The sequence below is a fragment of the Bos grunniens genome, chromosome 12 (assembly GCF_055505025.1).
Source record: "Bos grunniens cultivar Pamir isolate PY7600 chromosome 12, Bosgru_T2T1.0, whole genome shotgun sequence".
NCBI classification, from domain to species: Eukaryota; Metazoa; Chordata; class Mammalia; order Artiodactyla; family Bovidae; genus Bos; species Bos grunniens.
The window spans coordinates 18,883,203-18,898,964 of record NC_141176.1 but is presented as its reverse complement, the minus strand read 5'-3'; the positions used below and the strand labels follow the sequence as shown (position 1 = coordinate 18,898,964).

The 15,762-nt window shown below is 42.5% G+C and overlaps 1 long non-coding RNA gene across 7 annotated transcripts in view; it reads left to right on the top strand.

Moving 5' to 3' along the window:
* LOC147361455 (uncharacterized) overlaps positions 1-15,762 on the top strand; it is a 156,154-nt gene that overhangs the window by 44,856 nt on the left and 95,536 nt on the right. Inside the window, exon 3 of one of the 7 annotated variants that reach the window (XR_015137930.1) lies at positions 5,738-5,813. The exons of the other annotated variants lie outside the window; for them this stretch is intronic. This is a non-coding gene — a long non-coding RNA (uncharacterized LOC147361455). The remainder of the gene's footprint in view (positions 1-5,737; positions 5,814-15,762) is intronic. 7 annotated transcript variants of the gene reach the window in all.

Below are 15,762 nucleotides of genomic sequence, written 5' to 3'. Positions count from 1 at the left end.
CTTAATATCTTCTGCTTCTGTTAGGTCCATACCATTTCTGTCCTTTATCGAGCCCATCTTTGCATGAAATGTTCCCTTGGTATCTCTAATTTTCTTGAAGAGATCTCTAGTCTTTCCCATTCAGTTGTTTTCCTCTATTTCTTTGCATTGATCGCTGAGGAAGGCTTCCTTCTCTCTCCTTGCTATTCTTTGGAACTCTGCATTCGAGTTCCAAAATATCTTCCCAAAATGGGAATATCTTTCATTTTCTCCTTTACTTTTTGCTTCTCTTCTTTTTGCAGCTATTTGTAAGGCCTCCTCAGACAACCATTTTGCTTTTTTGCATTTCTTTTTCATGGGGATGGTCTTGATCCCTGTCTCCTGTTCAGCTCAGATCAGTCGCTCAGTCATGTCCGACTCTTTGCGACCCCATGAATCACAGCACGCCAGGCCTCCCTGTCCATCACAAACTCCTGGAGTTCACTCAGACTCATGTCCATCGAGTCAGTGATGCCATCCAGCCATCTCATCCTCTGTCGTCCCCTTCTCCTCCTGCCCCCAATCCCTCCAAGCATCAGAGTCTTTTCCACTGAGTCAGCTTTTCGCATAAGGTGGCCAAAGTACTGGAGTTTCAACTTCAGCATCATTCCCTCCAAAGAAATCCCAGGGCTGATCTCCTTCAGAATGGACTGGTTGGATCTCCTTGCAGTCCAAGGGACTCTCAAGAGTCTTCTCCAACACCACAGTTCAAAAGCATCAATTCTTTGTTGCTCAGCCTTCTTCACAGTCCAACTCTCACATCCATACATGACCACAGGAAAAACCATAGCCTTGACTAGATGGACCCTTGTTGGCAAAGTAATGTCTCTGCTTTTGAATATGCTATCTAGGTTGGTCATAACTCTCCTTCCAAGGAGTAAGCGTCTTTTAATTTCATGGCTGCAGTCACCATCTGTAGTGATTTTGGAGCCCCAAAAAATAAAGTCTGACACTGTTTCCACTGTTTCCCCATCTATTTCCCATGAAGTGATGGGACCCGATGCCAAGATCTTCATTTTCTGAATGTTGAGCTTTAAGCCAACTTTTTCACTCTCCTCTTTCACTTTCATCAAGAGGCTTTTTAGTTCCTCTTCACTTTCTGCCATAAGGGTGGTGTCATCTGCATTTCTGAGGTTATTGATATTTCTCCCGGCAATCTTGATTCCAGCTTGTGCTTCTTCCAGTCCAGCGTTTCTCATGATGTACTCCGCATATAAGTTAAATAAGCAGGGTGACAATATACAACCTTGATGTACTCCGTTTCCTATTTGGAACCAGTCTGTTGTTCCATGTCCAGTTCTAACTGTTGCTTCTATGTCACAAACCTCCATCCATAGATCATCAGGCACTCTGTCTATCAGATCTAGTCCTTTGAATCTATTTCTCCGTTCCACTGTATAATCATAAGGGATTTGATTTAGGTCATACCTGAATGGTCTAGTGGTTTTCCTTACTTTCTTCAATTTAAGTCTGAATTTGGCAATAAGGAGTTCATGATCTGAGCCACAGTCAGCTCCCGGTCTTGTTTTTGCTGACTGTATAGAGCTTCTCCATCTTTGGCTGCAAAGAATATAATCAATCTGATTTCGGTGTTGACCATCTGGTGATGTCCATGTGTACAGTCTTCTCTTGTGTTGTTGGAATAGGGTGTTTGCTATGACCAGTGCATTCTCTTGGCAAAACTCTATTAGCCTTTGCCCTGCTTCATTCTGTACTCCAAGGCCAAATTTACCTGTTACTGCAGATGTTTTTTGACTTCCTACTTTTGCCTTCCAATCCCCTGTAATGAAAAGGACATCTTTTTGGGGTGTTAGTTCTAAAAGATCTTGTAGGTCTTCATAGAACCATTCAACTTCAGCTTCTTCAGCGTAACTGGTTGGGGCATAGACTTGGATTACTGTGATATTGAATGGTTTGCCTTGGAAACGAACAGAGATCATTCTGTTGTTTTTGAGATTGCATCCAAGTACTGCATTTCTGACTCTTTTGTTGACCATGATGGCTACTCCATTTCTTGTAAGGGATTCCTGCCCACAGTAGTAGATATAATGGTCATCTGAGTTAAATTCACCCATTCCAGTCCATTTCAGTTCCCTGATTCCTAGAATGTCGACATTCACTCTTGCCATCTCCTGTTTGACCACTTCCAATTTGCCTTGATTCATGGACCTAACATTCCAGGTTCCTATGCAATATTGCTCTTTACAGCATCAGATCTTGAGTCTATCACCAGTCATATCCACAACTGGGTATTGTTTTTGCTTTGGCTCCCTCTCTTCATTCTTTCTGGAGCTATTTCTTCACTGATCTCCTGTAGCATATTGGGCACCTACCGACCTGGGGAGTTCCCTCTTTCAGTATCCTATCATTTTGCCTTTTTATACTGTTCATGGGGTTCTCTAGGCAAGAATACCCAAGTAAAACAGTAGGTGTTGAGAGAGGGCATCAGAGGGCAGACACACTGAAACCATAATCACAGAAAACTAGCCAATCTGATCACACGGACCATAGCCTTGTCTAACTCAATGAAACTAAGCCATGCCATGTGGGGCCACCCAAGATGGCCAGGTCATGGTGGACAGGTCTTACAGACTGTGGTCCACTGGAGAAGGGAATGGCAAACCACTTCAGTATTCTTGCCTTGAGAACCCCATGAACAGTATGAAAAGGCAAAATGATAGGATACTGAAAGAGGAATTCCCCAGGTCTCACTGTTAGGATGCTATAATGATGAGCAGGGGAAATGAGTAAAAGATATAAGGTGGAGGTAAAAAGGAAAAATAAATGCACAGACATCTGAATATCATAACACATTATTGACTGGAGACATTAACGCCACAGGCATTGGTTTCTGCAAAAATCCCCCAGTCAATGGTGTGTTAACCTGACTGTTAGATAACCAATATCTGGTTGAATTCCAGATTTGGTGTGACCTGGGGGGCCTCTTTATGTTACTTATGTCTGTGACTTTGATTCCTCATCTTTCCTACCTTATGGAACTGTTGTGGGGCTTCCCAGGGGCACAGTGGTAAGGAATCTGCCTGCCAATGCAGGAGACACAGGAGACTCAGGTTCGATTTCTGGGTCAGGAAGATGCCCTGGAGTAGGAAATGTCAACCCACTCCAGTATTCTTGTCTGAAAAATCCCATGGACAGAGGAGCCTGGCGGGTTACAGTCCCTGGGGTGGCAAAGAGTCGGACACAACTGAACACACACTCACCTTATAGAGCTGTTGTGAGGATTCCTTGAGATAATGAACATAGAGCTCTTGGTGCAGTGCTCAGCAAACAGTAAGTGCTCAGTGAAAGTTTTCAGGATTGCCACTCCGCTCTCCCAGTCCCTGACTGTAATTTAGTCTTTACTGGCCACTTTGTAGGAGCTGATAGTCTGTGACACCACATGAGGTACAGGGAGAAGAGGAAGGGAAACTGGAGTGTGGGGAATGAATACAGCATACGGGATGGGACTTGCAGCATGTCGGGCTACAGGGGGGTTTAATCAGCAACACATTTAACCAGGAAGAATCTTTAAAACTCAGACTAGATTTATCTAGGTTTCTGTTCTGGTAATTTTTGTAAATCATATCTTATGATTCTAAATACACAAGAAATCTGCAGATTTCTCTGAAGGTGGTAAAGAGTTTGATTCTGATAATTTCTGCTTGTGAATTCAAAAAGTAGAGGGCAGGTTATATTTACACCTCTGTCTCTGACTACCAAGACTATCGCTCACATCAGAGGAGGAGTAATCTTCTGTCCCTTGTTGTTCAGTGTGGTCATCTGACCCCAGTGTCCACTATGGGCAACGACCATATAATACTCAAGGAAACAGGGCTGAGGCTCTCCCCTGTCCACATTTAAATACAGCATACGTATTTTTGTCTTCCAAACCTAACTGGAAACCAACTGGCTTTACAACCAGATATTTAGCCTTAATGGTTTCCCACGATCACTCTCAATGCTGTACTTATATACTATTTAAGTTCTCTAGTGAGGGGAAATTCGAGGCTTAGAAATATGCTTACTTGCTCTAAACAAAATGCCACAATGCCATCTGAAAACCCTTTGAGAACCATCTGAAGCAAATGTGTCTAACTTGGTTGAGTTCAATCCCTGGGTCAGAAAGAGCCCCTGGAGAAGGAAATGGCAACCCACTGCAGTATTCTTGCCTGGAGAATCCCATGGACAGAGGAGCCTGGTGGGAGCCCCTGGTGGCACAGAGGAGTCCATGGGGTCGCAGAGGTCACAGAGTCAGACACAATTGAAGTGACAGAGTACAGCACATAGGAATCCCTAGTTTTAAGCTAATTTGGTTGTTTGGGGATTTTTTTTTTTTTCCAGCCTCAAGAATAACAGGAAGAGCACTGGCCCAGAGTCGGACCTGAGCTGTAGAATCTGATCTGTTTCTAAGTGATCTTGGGCACAGTGTCTTCCAGCCTCAGTTTTGTCAGATGTGAAATGGGAGGTTGAACAATTGTCTTTAATAGGGCTGGCTTCACAATGAGGCCCAGTGTAAAACGAAAATGCAGGACCCCTTGTTCAAATGGCAGGAGCTATGAAAGGTATATAACATGGCACATTTCCTTTCTTCCAAGTGTTCTCAAGTTGTCATGGTGGTTTTTTTTGTTGTTGTTGTATCATGCTTGTTGTTGTTATTGTACCGCATGGCTTATGGGATCTTAGTTCTCTGACTAGGGGTTGAACCTGTGCCCCTTGTAGAGGAAGGGTGGAGGAGTGTGAACCACTGGACCACCAGGAAAGTCCCAGAGGTTTAAAATTTGCCTTTAAATTTGCTATTTAATGTCATTCTAAGTGAAATCAGAATTTTAAATTATTAATGTGAATTTTATCATTCGTCTTTACATTATGCAGTTTTTAAATACAAATGTGACAGCGTTTAACTTCTGTGGAATCACAATTTGCAATTAGAACATAGGGGTCACATGCGTATGTCTTTCATTCTTAGAATGGTGGGTACAGTGCACAAACCAAACTCAGCTGTTTTCATTTCACTTCTTGATATGAGTACCTCCGATTAACACCTTCTATCTTCACTTTACTGATGAGTAAGAAAGGATGCAAAGGAAAGGGACCCAGGGAGGGTCCTGTCTTTCCCTTTCTTCTATGTCGTCATCTTCAGCGGAAGTAGTGAGCCGATACACGGAAGTTACGCAAGTCTGAGGGGATGGGATAGGTTTTCTTGGTTGCTCCTACTCAGAACTCCTTTGCCATCTTTCTGTGTTGGAAGCGAGTTCCATTTCTAATAAAAAAGGGTGGTATCTCTGGGGCTGTCATTCCCCTCCCCTCACCTACTTAGTTGTAGAAGGAACTCGCTTACCTCCTGGTCCTTCTGAGCCTTGCAGAACCCCCATGCGTCGTGGGTCACCAGAACTCTGTGCTTACGGGACATCAGGAGTCTTTTTGCTGTGTGTGAAGGGGGCGGCAGGGGACTCTGGACACACATACTGCACGTCCCCCCTCTGCTCTGATATCCTGTGCAAAACAGAAGTAAAAGATGAAATAATTAAGAAGTTCAAGACGGATGGCAATCACAGAATAAAACAGAGGGTGGGGCCCTTCTGAGCAGCGGGGCTTTGTGTGGCTCCATAGGTTTCCCCAGCTCCCGGAGGCGGCCCTGATCTGGAAGTCTCTAGATCTCATATAATCATCTGATTGCATCATGACTTTATTCATTCCTGGACATGTTCTATGTTTGCAGAGTGACTGTTTAGAGTGACTCCAACTTAAGGAATTGTCGATCTGGTCATCACATTAAAGAAAGTCAGCCTATTAAGGTATACTTTATGTAACTTTGTGTGTGTTAGTGTCTCAGTCCTGTCTGACTCTTTTTGACCTCATGAATTGTAGCCTGCCAGACTCCTCTGTCCATGGGATTCTCCAGGCAAGAATACTGGAGAGGGTAGCCATTTCTTTCTCCATAACTTTACATAGGTATAATTCACTCACTGCAAATGAACAGCTTGATCATTTTTAGCAAATGTATCCAGTTGTGCACCTATCACATCAATCCAGTTTGAGAACACTGTCATCACGCCCTAAAGTTACTTGTGCCCACAGCAGAGCATTTCTATGCCCACCCAAGCCCAGGCATCACTTCCCATCATGAAATATTAATATAGCAGCCTCTTTGGACAAATTTGCAGTGGCAGTTCTGTGTCTATGAGGCAACTAGTGATTCAGACACAAGGGCATTACAGGAACATTGGCTCACATAAGGATACCCAAGGCATGGAAATTGATTGGAGAGGTTCCTGTGCCACTCATGAAGTACCTTTCAGTGGATTTAAAAACCGTGCCTGAATGCCACAACTAAGCCCTGGCTCAGCCAAATAAGTAATTTTTTTTTTAAAAAAGGTTTGCCTCCTTCAGACAGAGTCAGCTCCATGGCTTAGAAAGCTCAGCCTGGGCTACATTTTTATCTCCAATTCCCCCACGACCTACACTCAAAGCTTGGGGCTCCTTTGTCAGATACAACCTGCAGGTATAGCCCAGTGGTCTTAGGAAAAGTACTGTTATCAAGAGTGGGGAATGGCAGCTTAGACCCCTTCTCAGTACTAAACCTGGGTACCATATTAACTTTTCTGAACTTCTGTTTCCACATCTACCCAGTGAGGACAGTAGAATTTACCTTGCTGAGTTGTGGGAACAGTGTGGCAGGCGGCAATATACATTTAGAGGCTCCAAAATGTGCAGAGTGCTCCAAACTTAGCAATTGTTTTTACTGGCTGAAAAGTATTACAGGTGCTGTTATTTTCAGCACCGTATCCCAGGAGCAACAGCAATCCAGGAGTGTCTGGTTCCCTCTTTAACTCTTAAATTACCAACTGTTTTCTTTCTTTTTTAAAAAAATACTTATTTATTTAGCTGCACCAGGTCTTCGTTGCAGCACAGGGGATCTTTAGTTATAGCATTTGGGATCTAGTTCTCCAGCCAGGGATTGAACCCAGGGCCCCTGCATTGGGAGTGTGGAGTCTTAGCCACTGGACCACCAGGAGAGTCCTGCAAATGCTTTCAGCTGAGTTCATTGATAGACTCTACTCTCAACTCTATTTCCAATTATAGAACAAAACATTAATGGGTACCTAGAATTTCATTTTAAAAATTCAATCCATGGACAAGTGCTGAAATACAGGTACTCCAGGAATTTACCCTTCATTTTCTCCTTCCTATTTTTCCTTTCATTTAACCAAAAAACTTTGAAAATGCAAGAAAGGTTCTGCCAATAGCTAGTTTTTTCATGCTAGCCAAATCATTTGCCTTCTCTGGGTATCAATTTCTTCCTTTATGAAATGAAGAGTATGGACTATAGATATTCTAAGGGTTTCTTCCGGTTCTAAAATGCTGTGGTCAGTGCTTACCTCTGGGGAAGAAGGAAACACACTCATACAAAGAAAAGCCCTGGTCTATTTAAATCGAATTTCTTTTTACCATGTCTTTCTGTTCCTTTTTTTTTTTTCTATTTGCAATAAAATTTGTGGGTATTGTACCTGATCAGATCCCAGCTGTGATGTCACAGCAGGAAGGAGCATCAATCTTTGGGTCCCTCTCACTCCCAGTCTTTTCAGATTGTTGGGAAGCAGCCTCCTGGCTCAGTGTGGCTCCTGGGTGTCATCATGGAGTAAGTAGGGCAGGTTTGCTGTGAAAAGGGGAGAAGTGAGGAGTAGAGAGGGCAGAGTCTACACTGGGCAGATGATGCCCGCATGTGCATCCTGACAGATGAAAGTGCTGTAAGCATTTATCATTCTTGACTCTGAGTTGTAACAGGATGTGATTGCATTTATTGCTTTTTCTGATTAAAAAATAATTAAGGAAAGTTTTGCCCTTTTTTTCTTTTTAATTTTTTAATTGAAGGATAATTGCTTTACAGAGTTCTGTGGTTTTCTGTTATACATCAGCAAGTATCAGCCATAGGTACACCCATGTCCCCTCCCTCCTGAACCTCCCTCCTATCTCCCTCCCCATCCCACCCTTCAGCCCATCACAGAGCTCCAGTTTGAATTCCCTGAGTCATACAGCAAATCCCATGGGCTATCTATTTTACACATGGTAATGTAAATTTCTGTGTTATTCTCTCCATACATCTCCCCTTCTCCTGCTTCTCCTCCCCCATGTCCATAGGTCTATTCTCTGTGTCTGTTTCTCCATTGCTGCCCTGAAAATAAATCATCAGTGCCATCTTTTTATTTATTTATTTTTTTTAGTGCCATCTTTTTAGATTCCATATATATGTGTCAGTATATGGTATTTATATTTCTCTTTCTGACTTACTTCACTCTGTATAATAGTTCATCCACCTCATTAGAACTGACTCAAACTTGTTCCTTTTTATGGTGGAGTAATATTCCATTGTGTATATGTACCGCAGTTTCTTTATCCATTCATCTGTCGATGGACACCTAGGTTGCTTCCATGTTCTAGCTATTGTAAATAGTGCTGCAATGAACAGTGGGGTACATGTGTCTTTTTCAGTTTTGGTTTCCTTGGGGTATATGCCTAGGACTGGGATTGCTGGGTCACATGGTGGTTTTGTTCCCAGCTTTTTAAGGAATCTCCATACCATCTTCCATAGTGGCTGTATCAGTTTACATTCCCACCAGCAATGCAAGAGTGTTCCCTTTTCTTCACACCCTCTCCAGCATTTATTGCTTGTAGACTTTTTCATGATGGCCATTCTGACTGATGTGAGGCAGTATCTCATTGTAGTTTTGATTTGCATTTCTTTAATAGTGAGTGATGTTTAGCATCTTTTCAAGTGCTTGTTAGCCACCTGTATGTCTTCTTTGGAGAAATGTCTCTTCAGGTCCCTTTCCCACTTTTTGATTGGGTTGTTTGCTTTTCTAGGTTTTGCCCTTTTTATGAATGACATCTCTGCCTTGGTTTTTATAATGTGTGTGTGTTCAGTTGTTTTGTGTCCGACTCTTTGCGACCCCATGGACCGTAGCCCGCCAGGCTCCTCTGCCCATGGGATTCTCCAGGCAAGAATTCTGGAGTGGGTTGCCATGCCCTCCTCCAGGGGATCTTCCCGATCCAGGGATCAAACCCTTGTTTCTTTATGTCTCCTGCTTTGGTAAGCGGGATCTTTACCACTAGAGCTACCTGGGAAGCCCTTTTTAAAATGAAAAGTAATTAAAAAATAAAGATGACATGTCTGGAGAAGTGAAAGGAACTTTGAAAAGGATTCGTGTGCACTTCTTTCTTTTTAAAACTTTTTACAGTGGAATACACAAAAGCAGAAAGAATAACATGCAATAACAATTACCCATCACCCGTAATCAACAGTTATTCACTCTGGCCAATCTTGGTTTTTTCTGCAGTGTTCCTGCTACTCACTACCACTCTGTAGATTGTTCTGCAGTAAATCCCACACATCATATCAGTTCAACTCTAGTGCTTTAGTATGTATCTCTAAAATGTAAGTACTTTTTAATAAAAGCACAATCAGAATATAATTATCATGCCTAAAGAAGAGAACAATTGATTAATGTTAGCAAATAGTCACTAGTCATATTTTTCCAATTATCTAAATTTTTCCACAGCCTGTTTAGGATCCATACCATTGCTAGCAGTAAAGAACCCACCTGCCAAATACAGGAGACGTAAGAGACATGGGTTCGATCCCTGGGTCTGGAGGATCCCCTGGAGGAGGACGTGGCAACCACTCCAGTATTCTTGCCTGGAGAATTCCATGGACAGAGGAGCCTGTCCATAGGGTTGCAAAGAGTCAGATAACTGAAGTGACCTAGCATGCATGCATGCAAGGTCCATATATTGTAATCTGTAAATTGGTCTCCTGAGTCACTAATCCAGTGGTTCTCAAAGTGTGGGTCCCAGACAAGCATCATTAGTACCAGCTAGGATCTTCTTAGAAATGCAGTTTCTCTGGCATTAGTAGCCAAGACCTACTGAGTCAGAAACTTTGAAGGTGGGACACTGCAAGCTGCCTTCTAGGTGATTCTGATATAAAGTTTGGAAGTGCTGCTCTAATCTTTGTTTCTCTCTCAGTAGATCTGTTGAAAACACTGATTGTGTGGTCATTATACACTTCCCCATAGGTTGGATTTTGCCAGTTGTGTTCCTATAGAAATGCAACAATTGTTTTTTAAGCAAACGGAATGATAGTAAATGTGCTCTCTCCAAATGGATCAATTCACATAAGGTAGCACAGCAGTTAGCATAATGAGCCACTATCAGCCGATGGTATTAGTTACTGTTTGTTCTGCCGGTTTGAAAGTGTGACTAAGAGAAACCAATGGATGTTTGAAACTATTTGGACTTTATTTTTATTGTTAGAATTATAAATATCCCATTTTTGGACTTGTTAGCATGCCTGTTATGCCAAATAGCAGACTTATTAACACATATTAAAAAGCTGACACATCCAACGGCATGATGGCAGGTCAGCTGTTTGGCTCCCTGATTCCCACCTCCCTGCTCTCCTCCCAGTTTATAGAGTCTCTTGCCCATGGGTGATTCCATGCTACCAGAGTGATGTCATTGACTTGACGTCACTTGATTGCTGGCACAGTCAGCAGTCAAGAGCCAATAGGAGCTGGCTCCATCACACCACTGGCTCAGCCTTTTAGAATCTGGTCTTTATGGCCACAGTAACTTGTGTAGTTTAGGCAAAACTCACTATTTTCCTTCATCTATGTGAATCTAAACTAAGGTGCATGTGATAGTTGATTTTACTTGTTAACTTGGCTGGGCCACATGTCTAGATATTTGGTGAAACAGTATTTTAGGTATTTCTGTGAAGATGTTTTATGGAGGACATTAACATTTAAATCAGTGGACATTTAACATTTAAATCTGCTTGGAGTAAAGCAGATTGCTCCCTGCAATGTGGGTGAGCCTCATCTAATCAGTTGAAAGTCTTAAGTGAAGAATGACTTTCCCTGAGGAAGAGAAAATTTCGCCTTTGGACTCAAACTGCAACATCAGTTCTTCTCTGAGTCTCCAGCCTGCTAGCCTGTTCTGCAACTTTTGGTCTCACCAAGCCTCTACAATCTTGTGAGCCAATTCCTTAAAATAACCTCTCCCCTTCTCTTTCTCTCTCTCTCTCTGACTCCCTCTTCCCCTGCTCCTTGCTTTCTTTCTCTCTCCAAATGTATATGCATATACATATACATACACTCTGTTGGTTGATTCTATTTATGTTCCATAAAGCTAATTTTCCATAGAACTTAAATATTTTTTTTTTAAATTGGGTTGACCAAAAAGTTCATCCCAATAAAGAAGTTAGTCATAACTCTGACTTTCAGTTCAGTTCAGTTCAGTCGCTCAGTCATGTCCGACTCTTTGCGACCCCATGAATTGCAGCACGCCAGGCCTCCCTGACCATCACCAACTCCCGGAGTTCACTCGGACTCACGTCCATCAAGTCAGTGATGCCATCCAGCCATCTCATCCTCTGTCGTCCCCTTCTCCTCCTGCCCCCAATCCCTCCCAGCATCAGAGTCTTTTCCAATGAGTCAACTCTTTGCATGAGGTGGCCAAAGTACTGGAGTTTCAGTTTTAGCATCATTCCTTCCAAAGAAATCCCAGGGCTGATCTCCTTCAGAATGGACTGGTTGGATCTCCTTGCAGTCCAAGGGACTCTCAAGAATCTCCTCCAACACCACAGTTCAAAAGCATCAATTCTTCGGCGCTCAGCCTTCTTCAAAGTCCAACTCTCACATCCATACATGACCACAGGAAAAACCATAGCCTTGACTAGATGGACCTTTGTTGGCAAATTGGTCATAACTTTCCTTCCAAGGAGTAAGCGTCTTTTAATTTTATGGCTGCAGTCACCATCTGCAGTGATTTTGGAGCCCCCAAAAATAAAGTCTGACACTGTTTCCACTGTTTCCCCATCTGTTCCCCATGAAGTGATGGGACTGGATGCCATGATCTTCGTTTTCTGAATGTTGAGTTTTAAGCCAACTTTTTCACTCTCCTCTTTCACCTTCATCAAGAGGCTTTTTAATTCCTCTTCACTCTCTGCCATAAGGCTGGTGTCATTATAACCCTGTAATAGACTGAGATCTGTGATTGGACAAAGACTAATTTAAGGGCCATTTTCCCCCAAGCATCTTTCTATTGGCTTTTCTACAGCACTTGAAACTCCTACCTCATTTACATAAGGTGAGGCCTTGATACTTGCAGGCATACTCAGGTGCTAATTTGTGTCTGACTCTTTGCAACCCTGTGGACTGTAGCCCACCAGACTCCTCTGTCCATGAGATTTCCCAGGCAAGAATACTGGAGGGGGTTGCCTCTCTAGGGGATTTTGGAGATTTCCTCCTCCAGGGGATCTTCCCAACCCAGGGATTAAACCCGCATCTCTTGCATTGGCAGGCTGATTCTTTACCACTGTGCCACCAGGGAAGCCCCTAAGGCCTTGATAGCTCCTGTTAAAATATGGAGCAGGACAGCAATCAGGCTAGTATCAGCTGTCAGCATCTTAATGGGCTATATGTGCAGATTTTTTGTCCAATCACCCCTGAGAAATCTGTGCAGACAAGTTCTAAATGTGGTCCCCTGGAAGCTAGAAGTCCTCATGAAGCCCTATCTAGGACACAGGTGGGCCTCTGTTCACTAATTTATGTACTTGAGTACATCCCGACTAGCTCTGGAAAGGATTTAAGATGGCTTTCAAAGAAATAAGTAGTACAGCAAGGCCAGAGGGATTGAAAAAAAGTGAGGCAAAGGGAAAATGATGGTAGAAGATGGAACCGGGAGCAAGGGAAATGTGCAAATTAGATTTCCTGAAAGCTATGTGCTTCCAGAGGTGTGTTATACAATTGAGTTAAAAACTTCTAGGAGAATGTGTGAAGGGGGCTAAAGGGAGTCATATAACATAAAAGATAAAGAGTTAATCTGTTGCTTAGATAAGTCCAAGTCCTTTGGTCATTAAGGCCAGAGTGAGATTTCTTCAGTAGGTCTTCCAAGAGAAAACTCTGGATAATGTGAACAAGTATGTCTTTGCAACACCTTTGGACTAAATGAAGTGACTCACTTCAAAGGACCCCTTTGATCACACTCTTCACTTAGCCAAGAGGATTATATCGAAGTGCAATTCAGTAGAAGTACTTTTCAGGTACCTGCCATGATACATCCCAGGTGTAAAGTCACTAGTGATCTGGTTTCATCCAGGGATAAGTTATAAATTATCTAGCTCTTCTCAAGTGCCAGTCTGGCAGGCAGTGATGAAAGTTCCATGGGTTCATGATGAAAATTAAAAAAACAGTGCAGTCACTAGTGAATTTTCCATAACACTAACTTCCCATAAGACTTCAGTGTAAAATACTGTCCTTAAAAGAAAAAAAAAAGACTGTCCTTTTGTTATATCCTTACTTGGTAAAAATAAGTCAGCAACCTATGTCAGTAAACAGCATGAAAAAAAATTTTTTTTTAAACTAGCCTGTGAAATATAAAAATCTGGGAAACCACTGACCTAAGAGAATGGAAAGACACACAATCCTCCATGAATATTATTTTTCTCAGCAAGGCTTTTGGTATCTTCATAACTTGCAGCAATATGCTAGAAATCATACCCTCCGATGAATATCTGGTATGCAGCTCTCCAACGTTACAAGTCTAATACAAAACCATACGTTTTAAAAATCAGTCAATCTGGAGGTAGCACTGATATACTGTTGCAAAAATTTAGGAACCAGACAAGGACCATGCCTAACTGGAAACCACCGCCACTGTCGCTCTGAGTTGAACCAAGGGAGGGCTGGGCCAAGAGTGTCCTCGGGATGTTATTTTGAATGTTCACTACCTCACGGACATATAGGTGAGAGAGATTCCCAAGTTTTACACCATTGAGCACTGCTGCAATAATTCTAATTTGAGAATTATTTTAAAGTAGACATAACCAAGTAGACTGTTAAATATCTGAACCACACAACAGCAGCAACCAACATTGCCAACAAAAGCTACACAGTAATAAAACCTACAGAATCCTTTGCTTTGAGTCACTGGGCTTTTTTAGTTTCTCGAGAAGTAAGCAACTGTTTGTTAACAGATGATATCATCTGGTAGACAGGACGTGGTCCATATATAGATAGTTAATATTTCTTGGGGCTTCCCTGGTGGCTCAGAAATTAAGAATCCATCTGTAGTGCAGGAGACTCAGGTTCAATCTCTGGGTTGGGTAGATCCCCTGGAGAAGGAAATGGCAACCCACTCCAGTATTCTTGCCAGGAAAAGCTCATGGACAGAGGAGCCTGGTAGGCTGTGGTCCATGGGGTTGCAGAGTCAGACACAACTGAAGCAACTGAGCAATATTTCTTGAGCACTGTTTTAAACATTTTATGTGTAAATACCTTCAATCTTGACAACAACCTTATGAGATATGAATAATTATTATTATATCCCCAATTTACAGATGAACAAACTGAGGCCAAGAGCTATTAAATAAATGTCATCCAATGACTATGAGGTAGAACCAGGTTTCAAACTCTGGTAGAGTAACCCCAGAGACCATACTTAGAACAAGATGCTTCATTGACTCTGTAACTAGCTAATACATCTGGAGGAAGCTAGGAGTTGATTGCTAGAAATGATGCCTTTGATCTTAGGACAGTTCATTTGTGACCATTCTTTCTGGAAGTTACCAAATGACAAGGACAATTTTCTTGGAAGGCCATTTCTAGCCTGTGTTAATAAAATTGTATCATCTTCAGATAAGAAGGTGCTTCTTGTACTGTTCTTTAGAGTCCTTGACCTCAAGCTCATTAGAAGCAGCATCAAATTGTTTCAATATGAGCTGAAAACAAGGGGGATGGGGAGTGGAGTGTGACTCTGGGGCTCAGAACATATCTTCACTCTACACACAAATTTTTTTAAATTTTATTTTTAATTGGAGGATAATCAGTTTACAATATTGTGATGGTTTCTGCCATACATCAACACAAATCATCATCGGTATATACTTGTCCCCTCTCTCTTAAACCTCCCTCCCACCTCCCTCCCCATCCTACCCCTCTAGGTTGTCACAAAGCGCTGGTTTACACACAAAATTTTATTGGTTTGGCCAGGTCACCCCTGAATCTCTGGCTTATAGAAGGTACTGGGTGGCAACCTCTGTGTGAACGTCAATATCTGTTGTGTCTCTGTTGAATTCTGGTACTCTTACCCACATTGAATTCTATTCCACTGAGTCAAAGACTTAAGAAAGATTAAAAATAAATTGCAATCTCTCTTTTATTAGGCCTACCCAATGTCTTCCAAGAAAAGAGCATAAAGAATGGTCGGCAGCAGTTAGCTGTGCCTATTGCTGACCTCCTGGGATGGAGGCAGAAGCAGCAGACAGCTCATTATCAGTGTGTTCCCCTGAGTGCTGGGGGCCGCCATGTTGCACTTTCAGCCTGGAAGCCCTCCAATCTCTCACCCCAACCCCCGACTCCAATTTTTAAGTTGTCATCATGACAATACTCACTCCATGCCCTTCTGGTCTCTGGTCTGCTGTAATACAGGCTGTCTCCAGCCAGTGAGTCAATAGAAGTTCAAAGTATTTGCAAGTGAGGAAATCATGGTTTCCCAGAGCCGGTAAGTGTCTAGCTTTTGAGACCATTCTCCCCAATTTCCGTGAGTCCAAATATCTTTTTTCTTTCATTTGGCTGTGCCAGATTTTAGTTGTGCTGTGTGAACTCTAGTTGCAGCATGCATGATCTAGTGTCCTGACCAGGGATTGAACCTGGGCCTGATGCACTGGGTTTGCAGAGTCTTAGC